Here is a 15,276-nt window from a genome sequence, read left to right as displayed (position 1 = left end):
GACACACCCACCCTCATAGACACACCCTTTCTCCCTCTCTCCCGCACACGCACACACACACTCCCTTCTCACACACACACACTCCTCTCCCTTTCTCTCACACACACACTCCCCCTCTCTCTCTCACACACACACCCACCCCCTCTCTCTCTCTCATACACAGACACCCACCCCCCATCTCTCCCTCACACACACACCCACCCCCCCATCTCTCCCTCACACAGACACCCACCCCCCATCTTTCCCTCACACACACACCCACCCCCCCATCTCTCCCTCACACCCACCCCCACCCCCCCATCTCTCCCTCACACAGACACCCACCCCCCATCTCTCCCTCACACACACACCCCCTTCCTCTCCCTCACACACCCACCCCCCCTCTCTCTCCTACACACCCACCCCCTCTCTCTCCCTCACACACCCACCCCCCTCTCCCACACACACCCACACCCTCTCTCTCCCTCACACACACCCACCCCCTCTCTCTCCCTGAAAGACACACCCACCCTCATAGACACACCCTTTCTCCCTCTCTCCCGCACACGCACACACACACTCCCTTCTCACACACACACACTCCTCTCCCTTTCTCTCACACACACACACAGTCTCTCTCCTTCACACACACACACAGTCTCTCTCCCTCTCACACACCCTCTCTCCACCCTATACACACACCCTCTCTGTCCCTCACACACACACCCTCACTCTCCCTCACAGCCACAGACACACTCTTTCTCCTGCACACACACTCCCTTTCTCACAAAGACACCCTCTCTCTCTCACACACACCCTCTCTCACACACACACAGCCTCTCTCCCTCACACACAAACACACAGTCTCTCTCCCTCTCTCTCACACACACAGTCTCTCTTCCTCTCACAGCACACCCTTTCCCCCTCTCTCTGCCTCCCCACCCCCCCACCCACTCTCTCAAACACACACACACACACACAAATCTATGCGGTGAATTTGCATTTGTAGATTTATTTTTGCAGACACATTGTATTTTGTTCAAAAAACACCCAATCTGTGGACAGCCAGTCACTCAGTCAGTCAGTCAATGTGTCATTTTATAAATTCTTATTTTGGAAACAAAACCAGTCTAACTCCAGGTTAGGACACAGGCAGACTCTGAACAAGAATGCTGTCGGCCGTACTCCTTTCATGCACTGTCTGAGCTAAGATGTCACTTTTTTTTAATATACTGATAAAACCTTAACTTAGCTCGAGGCAGTGACTTGAAAGAAACTCTGGAATTTTCATATGAATCAACTGAAACTTGCAACTCGATTCTAACTGTTTAAAGGCCTATTGGTCTCTTCAACACATTTGCATCAGTTGTATGATCTTTTGAACTTTTACATAACAATTCTGTGTCCAACACAGCACTTTCACTATCACCTGAAGAAGAAGCATATTCTGAAAGCTTGTGTTTCAAATAACCCTGTTGGACTATAACCCAGTGTCGTGTGATTTTTGATGATATTATACCTGATAGCATGAGGAGATGCAATCTAAGCATGCAGTTGTATTATCAGTGAGGAAGCGTCACTGGACCCAAAATGTTAACTCTGCTTTCTCTCCACAAATGCTGCCAAACCCGCTGAGCTTTTCCAGCAATTTCTGATTTTGTAACTTTATTGTCACTTCAGCTAGGACTAATTAATATAAAGCATCCTAGGATTCATGTTTGATTATTTCCCATACTATATGGGTAGGTCCACACCAGGAAGTGAATACATTCAATGAACGACTCGGAAGCACCAAAACTGACATTTGGAATCCCAAAACGATTAATCCGACAAAATCAGGATTTAAAAAATCTAATGAGAGAAATTACAAAAACAACATCTTTTATTTATTGATATGGCCATCAGTATTTCCTTGAATCAGTTGAAGGATTTAGACCTAAATTGTATCCATCCTCTTTCCACATTTTACAGTAACTTTCCCAAAATAAAAGACATCCAATTGAGTAGCAGAAAGCATAGGGGACTGTCAAAGAGTACAGGAGAATACAGACAGACTGGAGAGTTGGGCAGATGGAGTTCAATCCAAGCAAATGTGAGGTGATGCATTTTGGGAAGTCTAATTCTAGAGCGAACTATACTGTAATCTGAACAGCCTTGGGAAAAAGTTGATGAGCAGAGAGACCTGGGAGTTCAGGTCCATTGTACCCTGAAGGTGGCTGCACAGGTGGGTAGAGTGGCCAAGAAGGCATGTGGTATGCTTGCCTACATCAGACAAGGTATTGAGTAAAAGAGCTGGCCAGTCATGTTAAAATTGTACAAGACATTGGTTCGGCCACTTTTAGAATACTGTGTACAGTTCTGGTCGCCACATTACCAAAAGGATGTGGACACTTTGGAGAGGGTGCAGAGAAGGTTTACGAGGATGTTGCCTGGTATGGAAGATGCTAGCTATGAAGACAGGTTGAGTAGGTTAGGATTGTTTTCATTAGAAAAAAGGAGATTGGGGGGAGGGGAACCTGATTGAGGTCTACAAAATCATGAAGGGTATAGACAGGGTAGATGGAGATAAGGTTTTTCCCAGGAGGAAGGATTCAATAACGAGAGGTCACGCTTTCAAGGGGAGGTGAAAAGTTTAAGGGGGATACACGTGACAAATACTTCACACAGAGGGTGGTGGGCGTTTGGAACGCGTTGCCAGCAGAGGTAGTAGAGGCAGGCACGATAGATTCACTTGAGGTGCGTCTGGACAGATGCGTGAGTAGGTGGGGAGCAGAGGGGTACAGGTGCTTAGGAATTGGGCGACAGGTGGATTTGGATCAGCTCGGGCTTGGAGGGCCATAAGGCCTGTTCCTGGGCTGTAAATTCTCTTTGTTCTTTGATCTTCTTCGATATTCCAAGTTGTGATGGTTTGTGGCTTGAAGGGCAAATTGCAGACAGTGGTCCTCCCATGTACGTTATGCCATTGTTCTCCAGGGAAGGTGCTGTTGAAGGAGTATTGATGAGTTGCTGCAGTGCATCTTTTGATGTTACCCAGTGTCAGCAATGGGCGTTGGGGGGGAAGGGAGCAAACCTTTTTGGAAGCAGTGTCAATAATGTGGTCTACTGTGGCATGGACGGTGTCAAGCTTCTGAAGTGTTTTTGGAGTGAGGTGTATTCCATCACGTTCCTGACTGGGAATTGGAAATGATGGAATAGTAGGTCAGTTGGCACAGGATTCTGAGGCCTCCACATGCGTATGTGCAACTCAGTGTCTGGCGAATGGTACCCACGTACGTGTACATACATACATACACACACTCCAGTGGGCTAGTGGTGGTGATGCCAATGAAACATCAATAGGTGATGGTTAGTTTTCCTCTTGTTGGAGATGGTCAATTCACTAACTTGCACTTGAGTGGTAGGGATGTTACTCACCACCTATCAACCAAGCACTGCTAGTGTTTAGTTCTCTCCTCATACAAATACGGACTATTTCAGGAACTTTGGAAGTTTGAGTAGGACAAAACAATATGCAAACATCCTGTTTCTGACTTTATGGTTAAAATGGTCAATGATAAAACAGCTGAAGGTGATTGGGGCTAGGATTCTCCCTTGTGGAATCCCTGTGGTAATAACCTGCAGCTGAGATGATTGACCCCCTGTATGCTGGGTAAGACTCCAACCAGTGGAGTGTTCTCCTCCTGAGTCCCATTGAGTTCAGTTCCTTGATGCCGGGAGCAGTCAGTCTCACCTCAATTCTGGAGTTTAACTCTTATGTCCATATCTGGTCCAAGGCTGTAATGTAGACAGGAGCTGAGTGGCCCTCAAGGAGCCCTAACTGCTGATCAATATTAAAAATACTCAACTGATTCATGAAAATTATTGGCTTTTTAGAAATCACATTTTTAGTGACTTTTACAATAAAATTTAAACTATAAAGTGTACTGTCAGGTCTCCTCCTTTCCAAATAGAGCATGTCAAGCTTCTTTCTTAGTAATTAAAATCTTGCTCACTTCCATAAAACTTTCTCAAGGTCCAATTTACATTCAGTAACAATCACACAAATAACACTGTGATAATAACCAAGTCATTTGCCTTTATGACGTCAGGTTGAGGGATGTATGTTGCCCAAGAAACTGAAAATTCCCCTACTTTCCTAGCAATAGTCCCACTGGAAGTTTTGACATCTGAAGAGACCACCTTGATTTCATCTGCCATGTCATTCAAAGCTGTCAGTACAGCATTAAGATGCCTACCGAGATGATGTGACGTCTCCAATAACCCAGAGTCTACTGATTCAGAGGTGAGCATGATATTACCGAGCAATCGCAAACTACAAGGTTGAATCCAGATGCACAAAGCAGGGAGAAGTCACTGCCTCAGAGAGGACAGTCAGAAATGAAACAAAAGTGAGAACAAACTCAGTATTACATCCACAATCACACTAACCTCCCGGATGGTGACATTCCTATATTGACTAATGTTCATGAAAACCTCAGAGTGGCAAAGGAATATCACTGTTAATGCCTACCAACAGTTTCAACATTTTCATCTCTTTCACATCACCATCCTATTTCATTTAACCTACATTCTCTCTTCATTCCCTGTTCCTTTCTTTTTATGCCCTAATTATTCTGATTGAACTGCGATTGCAATTATTGATCCAATTACAATCAGATAACCAGCCGAACATTGGAAAATAGCCTAAGATATTACAGAGAAAACTTATCCAACAATAATCCAGCCTTTTAAAAGACATTGCTTGCTTTGCCCCCTCCTTATTGTTTTAAAGTTTGAAGATATTTGCTTTACTGCTGTGAACCTACTCAATATAAAGATCCATTTACAGGAGATCGTGCATAAAGTTCGTAGATTAAAACTACTGTAATAGCAAAAAGAACAAAGTTCATGATTTATTAATTTCCTCTTAATTCAGCTGAAGAATGTAACCATAATGTTCTGCTTAAGTATAAAAATGAAAAATAGAAATCCAATCCATTCGAACCATTACATTATGCACATGCTTTTCTAATTGCTTTCTGCTGTCAATCTGGGTTTTGGGTTTGGCTTTACAAAAAAGCAAAACAATTACTGATGCAAAATTAATAAACTCACCCAGAAAGGAATCAGTTCATGTTCGAAACCCCTGCAAAAAAATTCTTGCCCTTCCGTCTGCGCCCTGGAATTCAGGTTCCTGGTCAGTCCCAGAGTTACAACTTTAGTTTGAAATGTTGGAACTTTTCAGCTCCTCTGGACAGGTTCTGAAACAGAGAAATGGAGAGAGCAAGAAGACACATTACCAAAATTCTTCTGCATTCGGGTGTGGTCATATGTTTTCATGAGATCTAACAAGCAGGAGGTGATTCTTCATAGAACATAGAACATAGAACATAGAACAATACAGCACAGAACAGGCCCTTCGGCCCACGATGTTGTGCCGAACTTCTATCCTAGATTAAGCACCCATCCATGTACCTATCCAAATGCCGCTTAAAGGTCGCCAATGAATCTGACTCTACCACTCCCTCGGGCAGCGCATTCCATGCCCCCACCACTCTCTGGGTAAAGAACCCACCCCTGACATCTCCCCTATACCTTCCACCCTTCACCTTAAATTTATGTCCCCTTGTAACACTCTGTTGTACCCGGGGGAAAAGTTTCTGACTGTCTACTCTATCTATTCCGCTGATCATCTTATAAACCTCTATCAAGTCACCCCTCATCCTTCGCCGTTCCAACGAGAAAAGGCCGAAAACTCTCAACCTATCCTCGTACGACCTACTCTCCATTCCAGGCAACATCCTGGTAAATCTTCTCTGCACCCTCTCCAAAGCTTCCACATCTTTCCTAAAGTGAGGCGACCAGAACTGCACACAGTACTCCAAATGTGGCCTAACCAAAGTCCTGTACAGCTGCAACATCACCTCACGACTCTTGAATTCAATCCCTCTGCTAATGAACGATAATACTCCATAGGCCTTCTTACAAACTCTATCCACCTGAGTGGCAACCTTCAAAGATCTATGTACATAGACCCCAAGATCCCTCTGTTCCTCCACCTGACCAAGAACCCTACCATTAACCCTGTATTCCGCATTCTTATTTGTTCTTCCAAAATGGACAACCTCACACTTGGCAGGGTTGAACTCCATCTGCCACTCCTCAGCCCAGCTCTGCATCCTATCTAAGTCCCTCTGCAGCCGACAACAGCCCTCCTCACTGTCCACAACTCCACCTATCTTTGTATCATCTGCAAATTTACTGACCCACCCTTCGACTCCCTCCTCTAAGTCATTAATAAAAATTACAAACAGCAGAGGACCCAGAACTGATCCCTGCGGAACTCCACTTGTAACTGGACTCCATGCTGAATATTTACCATCTACCACCACTCTCTGACTTCTACCAGTTAGCCAGTTTCCTATCCAATTGGCCAAATTTCCCTCTATCCCATGCCTCCTGACTTTCCGCATAAGCCTACCATGGGGAACCTTATCAAATGCCTTACTAAAATCCATGTACACTACATCCACTGCTCTACCCTCATCCACATGCTTGGTCACCTCCTCGAAGAATTCAATAAGACTTGTAAGGCAAGACCTACCCTTCACAAATCCGTGCTGGCTGTCCCTAATCAAGCAGTGTCTTTCCAGATACTCGTAAATCCTATCCCTCAGTACCCTTTCCATTACTTTGCCTGCCACAGAAGTAAGACTAACTGGCCTGTAATTCCCGGGGTTATCCCTATTCCCTTTTTTGAACAGGGGCACAACATTCGCTACTCTCCAGTCCCCTGGTACCACCCCAGTTGCCAGTGAAGACGAGAAGATCATTGCCAACGGTACTGCAATTTCCTCTCTTGCTTCCCACATAATCCTAGGATATATCCCGTCAGGCCCGGGGGACTTGTCTATCCTCAAGTTGTTCAAAATGTCCAACACATCTTCCTTCCTAACAGGTATCTCTTCTAGCTTATCAGTCCGTTTCACACTCTCCTCTTCAACAATACGGTCCCTCTCGTTCGTAAATACTGAAGAGAAGTACTTGTTCAAGACCTCTCCTATCTCTTCCGACTCAATACACAGTCTCCCACCACTGTCCTTGATCGGACCTACCCTCGTTCTCGTCATTCTCAGGTTTCTCACATATGCATAGAATGCCTTGGGGTTATCCTTGATCCTATCCGCCAGGGATTTTTCATGCCCTCTCTTAGCTCTCCTAATCCCTTTCTTCAGGTCCCTTCTGGCTATCCTGTATCCCTCCACTGCTCATGGTCCAATTCTGTGGACAATCCTGATGAGAAAAGACAGGGGTGTATCACAGCAGTTCCTATTTTCACAACGTGGATCTACAATAGTGAAGAGTTCACCAATGACAGTCTGTGTCACATTAGAAGCAGAATCCCAATATTTTGGGATTCACCAGGCTGAAGGGGTTGACGGATCACGAATGGCTAAACAGGTCAGATGTTTATTCGTCAGCATTCCAAAGAAGAAAGGGGATCTTATTGAAACATACAATATTCTGAGGTAGATGTTGAGGATGTTTCCACGAGTGGAGGAATCTCAAACTAGGGGACTTTATTATCCAATGCCTCTGGGAGTGTGATGGTTGGTTAAATGTTCCAGATAATCAAGAGGTACCCATAACCGCAGTAAACCCTGACCAATTTAAGCTTCAAGACATCAACATCCCTGAAATAATCTCTGCTAAAACAGCAACATAACTCCTCAAATCAATTTAAAAAAACAAAGTAATAGAAACATTAGGCATCATTGTTATTCTTTACTTACAGAATAAATACTCTGACATCACAGTAGATCACGGTATTTGAGGTATTAATTTTTACCGATTTATCAAGAGTGCCAGTTCCTAAGGGGCCAGATAAAATAAAACTTATTATAGTTACAGGATAAAGGCCCACTCATTTAAACTTGAGATGCAAAGCAATTTCTTCTCTCAGAGGGTAGTAAGTGTCTGGAAGCTTCTATCCGAGAGAGTTGTGGAGGCGAGAGCACTAAAGGTGTTTAAAGAGGGGGATAGATAGATTTTTGAACTATAGAGAGGTTGAGAGCTATGAGGGGCTGGAATGGAAGGGAGTTAAGGCCTGGTAAGATCTGCCATGATCTTATAGAAGAACAGGGAGAAGTTAATGAGTGAATGAATTACTCTTGATCCTATTTCTTATGCTTTCATAAACAAAGTACTTTTTAAAAATGGAAAATAAGGTCACTTTTTCTTAAGTGTTGCTATGATTTTCTCCTGGGGATTTGCAGAAGATTAATTGTAATTCTGGGAGAATCCAGAACAATGCTGGCGAGTTGGCATCTATGGTTGAGGGGAATGAAGGCTGGCAGACCTATGATGTTATACCGAAAGTAGCCAGAGCCACAAATTAACCAGGGTAAGTAAAGGGGGGTAGAGCTGATGATCACCGAAGCAACAAGAGAAGGAAGAATAAGGGAGTTTTGTCCTACGCACAAATTATAAAGTGACAGATAGAAAAAAATACGGCAGATATTCTATCTGAAACCTGCACCTTTCAATATGAATGAGGCAAGTTATACAAATCTCAATTTAAAAATATTTCTTTGCTAAAATTCAATTCTGGTCATAGTCAAATTGCAGTTGCATTTATGCTATTGCTGGATTTTGGTAAATATTGGAAGATACTCTGATGGTCTCAGACTACCTGTAGTCAGAGTCACTGGAGATCAACTAATCATTGACTATATGTAAACACAGAAAGATTCAAGGTTAATCCTTCTGTTTCACCTGATCTGTTCTGTGCCTGGTGCTTCCAGAGCACTGCAAGTGTTGCTGGTTGCCCTCAATGATGGCCTCAGTAACCCTCCTACCCTATTAATGCTAGTGGTACAGCAGCTTCAACTATGGAGGGAGCCTGCCACCAAATGTCCAAATCCCTATGGTTCATATCAAAATTGGGATCCTACAAGGATCTGTCAATAATTTGAATGCTTTTAAAGGGAAGCTGGATAAACGACCAACTGAAAGTGCGGAGATGAAAAAAGGTGGGAGGAGGCTCATGTGAAATAAAAGCATCAGCAGCAATCTGTCCAATACTGTTGTGCTAAGTCCCTTGCGTTATGGAAGTTGAGGTCTAATTAACCATGTTAGGTCAGAATGAGTACAGGAACCACAATGACTGAGACCTACAAAAGGTTAGTGTTTCTGCAAGTTCTAGTGAAGCATTAGTTGGACTGCTCATCTCTGAGAGCACACTCATCAGGTGTGACTCTGCTTGTTTATAGGTTGCATAACACAAAGCTAACTGTGAAAAGGGGCTACTGTAATATATTATGTTCTGTACTGACATGTTTTACTAATTCTCAAGTATACTCAGATTTATTCTGATACTTTTTGTATCTTAATTCAGTATTAATAATATCTTTACTAAAACAATTCATCACTTTCTTTAGTAAGCATGTAATAGTGACTTGCATTCAAACTGTGGCTATCTGACAGGTAGAAACTAAACGTCATTTAACTTAATGGATGGAGGAAATATGCAATGTATTTATAATTAGTGGATGTATTTTGAGAACTAGAGTCGTAGAAATATACAGCATGGGAACAGACCCTTCGGTCCAACTCATTCATGCCAACCAGATATCCTAAATTAATCTAATTCCATTTGCAAGCATTTGACCCCTATCTCTCTCAACCCTTCCTATTCATATCACCATTCAGATGCCTCTAAAATGTAATTGTACCAGACTCCACCACTCCCTCTTGCAGCTCATTCTGTAAAGTACCAACCTCTGCGTGAAAATGTTGCCCCTTCAATCCCTTTTACATCTTTCCCATCTCACCGTAAGCCTTTGCCCTCTAGTTTTGGACTCCCCAACCCTGGGGAAAAGGCCTTGTATATTAAGAGTTGAAACGTGTGGCACTGGAAAAGCACAGTGGGTCAGGCAGCATCCAAGGAGCAAGAGAATCGACTTTTCAGGCATAATCCCTTCATCGGGAATGTGGAAGGGGAAGGGCGCTGAGAGATAAATTGGGAGATGGGGGAGGGGCTAGGGGAAGGTAATTTTGGAAAGGTGATAGATGGATGCAGGCAAGGAGCAATAGTGATAGATCGGTGGGGAAGATGGAGCAGTTCGATGGGAAGGAAGATAGACGGGTGGGACAGGTCAAGAAGGTGGTGCTGAGTTGGATGGTTGGATCTGGGGTGAAGTGGTGGGAGGGGAGGTTTGGAAGCTGGTGAAGTCAATGTTGATGCCATGTGGTTGGAGGGTCCCAGGGCGAATCACTCCAACTCCCTCTCCCACTCCACCAAGGACCATGCAAGTCCTGGGCCACCTCTACCAACTGGAGGAAGAACACCTCATCTTCTGCCTTGGGATCCTTCCTCGGAGCATCAGAGGCTGAGGGGTGACCTTATAGAGGACATTTATAAAATCATGAGGAGCAATCACTAGGGTAAATAGACAAGATGGAGAAAGTGAGAACTGCAGATGCTGAAGAGTCAGGGTCTCAAAGTGTAGCACTGGAAAAGCACAGCAGATCAGGCAGCATCCGAGGAGCAGGAGAATTGACGATTCGGGTGTAAGCCCAGTCTATTCAGCATCCTCTTGTAGCTCACACCCATCAACCCTGGCAACAACCTTGTAAATCTTTTCTGAACCCTTTAAAGTTTCATAACATCCTTCCTATAGCAGGGAGACCAGAACTGCACAATAGTGGCTTAACCATTGTCCTGCACAGCTGCAACCTGATCTTCCAACTCCTATACTCATAATGCACTGACCAGTAAAGGCAAGCATAACAGATGCCTTCTTCACTATCTTACCTACCTGCAACTCGACTTTCAAGGAACTATAAGTCTGCACTCCAAGATCTCTTTGTTGAGCAACACTCCCCAGGACATTATCATTTAGTGTAGAAGGCGATTGACTGTGTGGAGTTTGCACATTCTCCCCGTGTCTGCATGGGTTTCCTCCGGGTACTCCGGTTTCCTCCCACAGTCCAAAGATGTGCAGGTTAGGGGAATTGGCCGTGTTAAATTGCCCGTAGTGTTAGGTGAAGGGGTAAATGTAGGGGAATGGGTCTGGGTGGGTTGCACTTCGGCGGGTCAGTGTGGACTTGTTGGGCCGAAGGGCCTGTTTCCACACTGTAAGTAATCTAATCTAAATCTAAGTCTTGCCCTGAGTTGCCTTTCTAAAACAATTCTTCACAATTCTTAAATAAAAACTGAAATTGCTGGAAAAGCTCAGCAGGTCTGCAGCACCTTTGAAGACAAACCAAAGTTAACATTTCAGGTCTGATAATCCTTCCTCAGGATTTCCTCAACAATTCTTGTTCATTTGTGGACAGTATGTACAACATTTTGATTTACCATGTTACTGTGCTAACTCCAGGTTTCAAACACAACATTGTTTTGTCCTCCCTATCCTGGAAATGCACAAGGAAAATCTTGCCCCATATTATCGTTCTGAATTTTGGTTCTGCTTCATGCGTCCATTTTCTCTCACCTCGTGGCCACCCCAAGCTCACCGTGTTCATGAAAACCACCACCGGCTGCTCAACCCTGTTCCATCAAACTGCTGACCAAAAGCTTCTCTTTTGAGTCTCCATCATAACTGATATAATAAAGCTTCCCCCTTCTCAGGAACTGTCCCCTTCCATTTCAAACCACAACATCACAATCCGCTGCAAAAAAAAACAACACAATTGACTCCTCTGTCCTTGCAAACTTCCTATTTCCATTCGTCCTTTCATCTCTTGAGCGTGCTGTTGCCACTCAGAGGGTAAAAACAATGACTGCAGATGCTGAAAACCAAATACTGGATTAGTGGTGCTGGAAGAGCACAGCAGTTCAGGCAGCATCCAACGAGCAGCTCTGCTCTTTCAGCACCACTAATCCAGTGTTGCCACTCAGAGCTGTGCTCTGCTTTCACACAATTTCATGTTTGTACCTCTGGCTCCAGAGATCCAGTCCTGCGACAGCATGAAGGCAGACTTTGGCAAAGTCACAGCTGCCAGTCAATGTGGCTATAACCATAAAACACTATCCCTCCTCACTGCTGTCATTCTGCCTGCATTCTCCTTCCTCACTGTCTGTGTGGATTGGCCTTCACTCACTAGATTTAGTTTCTACCTATCAATTAATAGCCAGAGATTGACTTGCATATGATTCTCCACCCACTCTTCCACCATTAACTTTCCTATTTTTCATCTATAGGCTGTCATGCAGCAAAATCACTCCAAAAGATGGCAGTTTCTAAATCTGCATGATGCACTATCTCAATGTCATCTCTCTCAATCCCTTTCCTGCTTCTGTTGTCAGTTTGCTTGTTAAACTGCCAGTTTTAGAAATTTCTTCCAACTAAGCACAGAGAGAGATTGAAGGCAAGGCCATCACATCAATTTCCATCACAATCTCCTTCTGCTGACTCGAGTTCAGCCTTCTACCTGCCAACTGTCTCGGGCTGAACCAGACTAACCTTTGCCTTACTGTCCTGTCTGACCCGGAGTTCCAATCCAATAGTCTGTGTCACCTTTATACAGACCTACGTCAGCTCATTTAATGTGGAAAATGTCACCCATGCTTTTCTTCTCTCTAAATTGAACTGTCACAACACCTCTGGCTGGTTTCCCATCTTGCATCCTCTGCAAACTTGGGTTCATCCAAATTCTAATGTCTACAGTCTAATTTGCATCCATGTTTCATTAACACGCTGCCCTTGTATTCCTAAATCTAGATTGACTCGCTTGATCTTAAAATGCTTATTCCTACTTGCAAATCCCTCTATGGTCTCGGTCCTCTGTATTCCTTTAACCCTCAATGAGCTCAGTGCTCCTTCAACCCTGGGCTTCTTGCTCATTACCTTTTTTTATTGCTCCATTGTTACCAGCCAAACCTTCAGCTGTTTAGGCCCCAAGCCCTGGAATTGCTTTGTTAAAAACCTCTCTGCATTTCCATCCTCCTTTGAGGAACGTCTTCAAACCTACTTCTTTGACTAATCAGTTAGGTATCTGTCCTAACAGAGGATTCTCTGGTTGTGTCAATTTTTATCTGGTTAAATTCTTGCATAATATCTTGGATATTTGACCACATGACATGCAAGTCATTATTATTGTGCCAACTGATTTTTTTCCAGAAGCTACAAAAATGCAAATGGGAAGAATGGATAGGGAAATTAGATGTGACTGTTCTGCACACCATCTTGTGGTTGATTGCAAATACTTATAAATTCAGGGAGTTACTTGCCTGTGTCAGGAATTGCAGTCACACTTGAAATATTTTCTGCATTTTTATTTCAATTGTAACAATTTTGAGATTCCACACTGCCATCGGGCATACTGCCCGGGTGCAACTGTTCTACCCAGGACAATAAGAAACTACAGAAGGTTGTGTGCACACCCCAGACCATCATGGAAGCCAACCTCCCATCCATGGACTCCATTTACACTTCTTGTTACCAAGGAAAGGCTGCCAACATCATCAAAGACACATCCCACTAATGTTCTCTTACAAGCTCTTCCGTTAGGCACAAGATACAAAAACTTGATACACGCACCAACAGGTTCAAGAACAGCTTCTTCCCTGTCGTTATTAGACTGCTGAACGTACTCTTTCATTTCAAATGCTGATCTTGTTAATGTGGCTTTTGCCTCACACACCTCTGCGTGATGTAACTGTATGCCTCACTCTGTCCAACCTTTTATTCCATTCCACGATCTGTACGTCCTTGCTTACTCTGATCTCCTGTACTGCTCACAAACAAGGGTTTTTTTTACTGTACCTAGGTACACTTGACAACAAATCAAATCATTGGTCTGTACTGCTTTATCAGTTCTACAGTTTGTCACTCATGTACTTTCCTGTACTTATGGGGAAGATACAGTGGACTGATGTCAATCATTCAACTATTCGAATAGGTTTGCAACTTATAACAAATTTATCACCACAAATTTTGCTGAGCTTTTTTCTACTAATAAAAGTATGAACATTTAATGCAAGTATTTGTAATTCCATTTAAATCAACACCACAATCTAATTACGCCTTTACACATGAAAGATCATTTCAACACCCAAAGGAACCTGATTCATAAAAAGATTTGTCTAATGCGGAGATGATTGGTCAGAATTTATTGGTATATCTATGCCAGCCCTTGTCTGATGTAATAAGCCCTTACTACTTGTTTAATGTCCTTAAAACCATTGAGCTGCTTTATCAGTGTATATGGATATTTGGTTTTGAGCATGTCCACTCATACCCATGATTAATAAGAGGAAGTCACTTCATGCTGAATTTATATTTATAGTGCATCTGCTAGATGTAGGCCCAAACCACAGCCTTGCAATGCAAAGAGGAACGTGCTAGTTCCTCTAGCTATAGCAGCTCTTTCTATAAATGAGGACTGAACTGCAGGGCACCTTTTCACTCAGGCCACAGTCAGCCTCTTGAATTTGGTTTCTGAATGGAGTTTCTCAATATTAAGGAAAGGTCTGCAATCTGAAAATGAGCGTTACTATCCTAACTTTCAAAGACCAGTGTACAAACACTGCTTTTGCTGTCAACAGTACCCTGATACCCAGTGCACAATGGTCCAGAACCTGCTTGAGAAATGACACCCCATTCAATGTGCACACTCTTCTTAGTGTAACAAAAAACAGCATTTGTGGCGAGGAAGTTGTTCGGAGTTGTGAATCTCCTCAAATTGTCAGACAATTTGCATCAATCCACCATTTCCTCCCTCATGAGTTTCATAAAACTGCTGCATTTGCACTGTGAATACGAATGAAACTTGCCACAACAGTTATGGGTGAAAGGATCATTTTAATTAAAAGATTTACATTCCTACAATGACAATCAAACACTGAAACCCAGAAAAGGAACAAATTACATTGTGGTCTCGTTTTTACAGTAAGTAAATTGGTATTGAATTTCATTATAAAATAGAATTTTATAATGTTGTGTTTCTTTTCTTATTTTACTATCTGTCTTTTGTTCTCATTGCTTAAGCAGATAGACTGTTAATCTTGTTGTTCAAGAAGATACCAGTCTCCCCCGTTCTCCTTTGGTCACCAGTGACCTGAATGTTTACACAGAGAGAATCACTGATTTATTGGAAATGGCTAGAAGGGATTGAAACTGTAACTACTGGTCCCAAACCCGCTCTCCGCCATTTCTGCAGGGGAGATGTGGGAAAACAATGCAGATGCTTGGGTCTTGGCAAAATGGCTGGCTTTGGACTTGAGACTGCTGATTTTTCCAAGGAGTGGGAAAAGCTACTTGTTCATATTAGGTAGGAAAAGGTCTAAACTTGTTTTGTTTATATAAAAGA

The 15,276-nt window shown here is 43.2% G+C and overlaps 1 protein-coding gene across 6 annotated transcripts in view; it reads right to left on the bottom strand.

Moving 5' to 3' along the window:
• Positions 1 to 15,276, bottom strand: part of atxn1a (ataxin 1a) — a 362,583-nt gene that overhangs the window by 239,073 nt on the left and 108,234 nt on the right. For all 6 annotated transcript variants that reach the window (XM_072560811.1, XM_072560814.1, XM_072560810.1 and 3 more), the window contains one exon: positions 5,074 to 5,219. The gene's annotated coding sequence lies outside the window, so the exon portion shown is untranslated. The remainder of the gene's footprint in view (positions 1 to 5,073; positions 5,220 to 15,276) is intronic.

The sequence above is a fragment of the Chiloscyllium punctatum genome, chromosome 41 (genome assembly GCF_047496795.1).
Source record: "Chiloscyllium punctatum isolate Juve2018m chromosome 41, sChiPun1.3, whole genome shotgun sequence".
NCBI lineage: Eukaryota > Metazoa > Chordata > Chondrichthyes > Orectolobiformes > Hemiscylliidae > Chiloscyllium > Chiloscyllium punctatum.
Note: the sequence above shows the minus strand (reverse complement) of the source record. Positions and strands in the feature narration are given on the sequence as shown.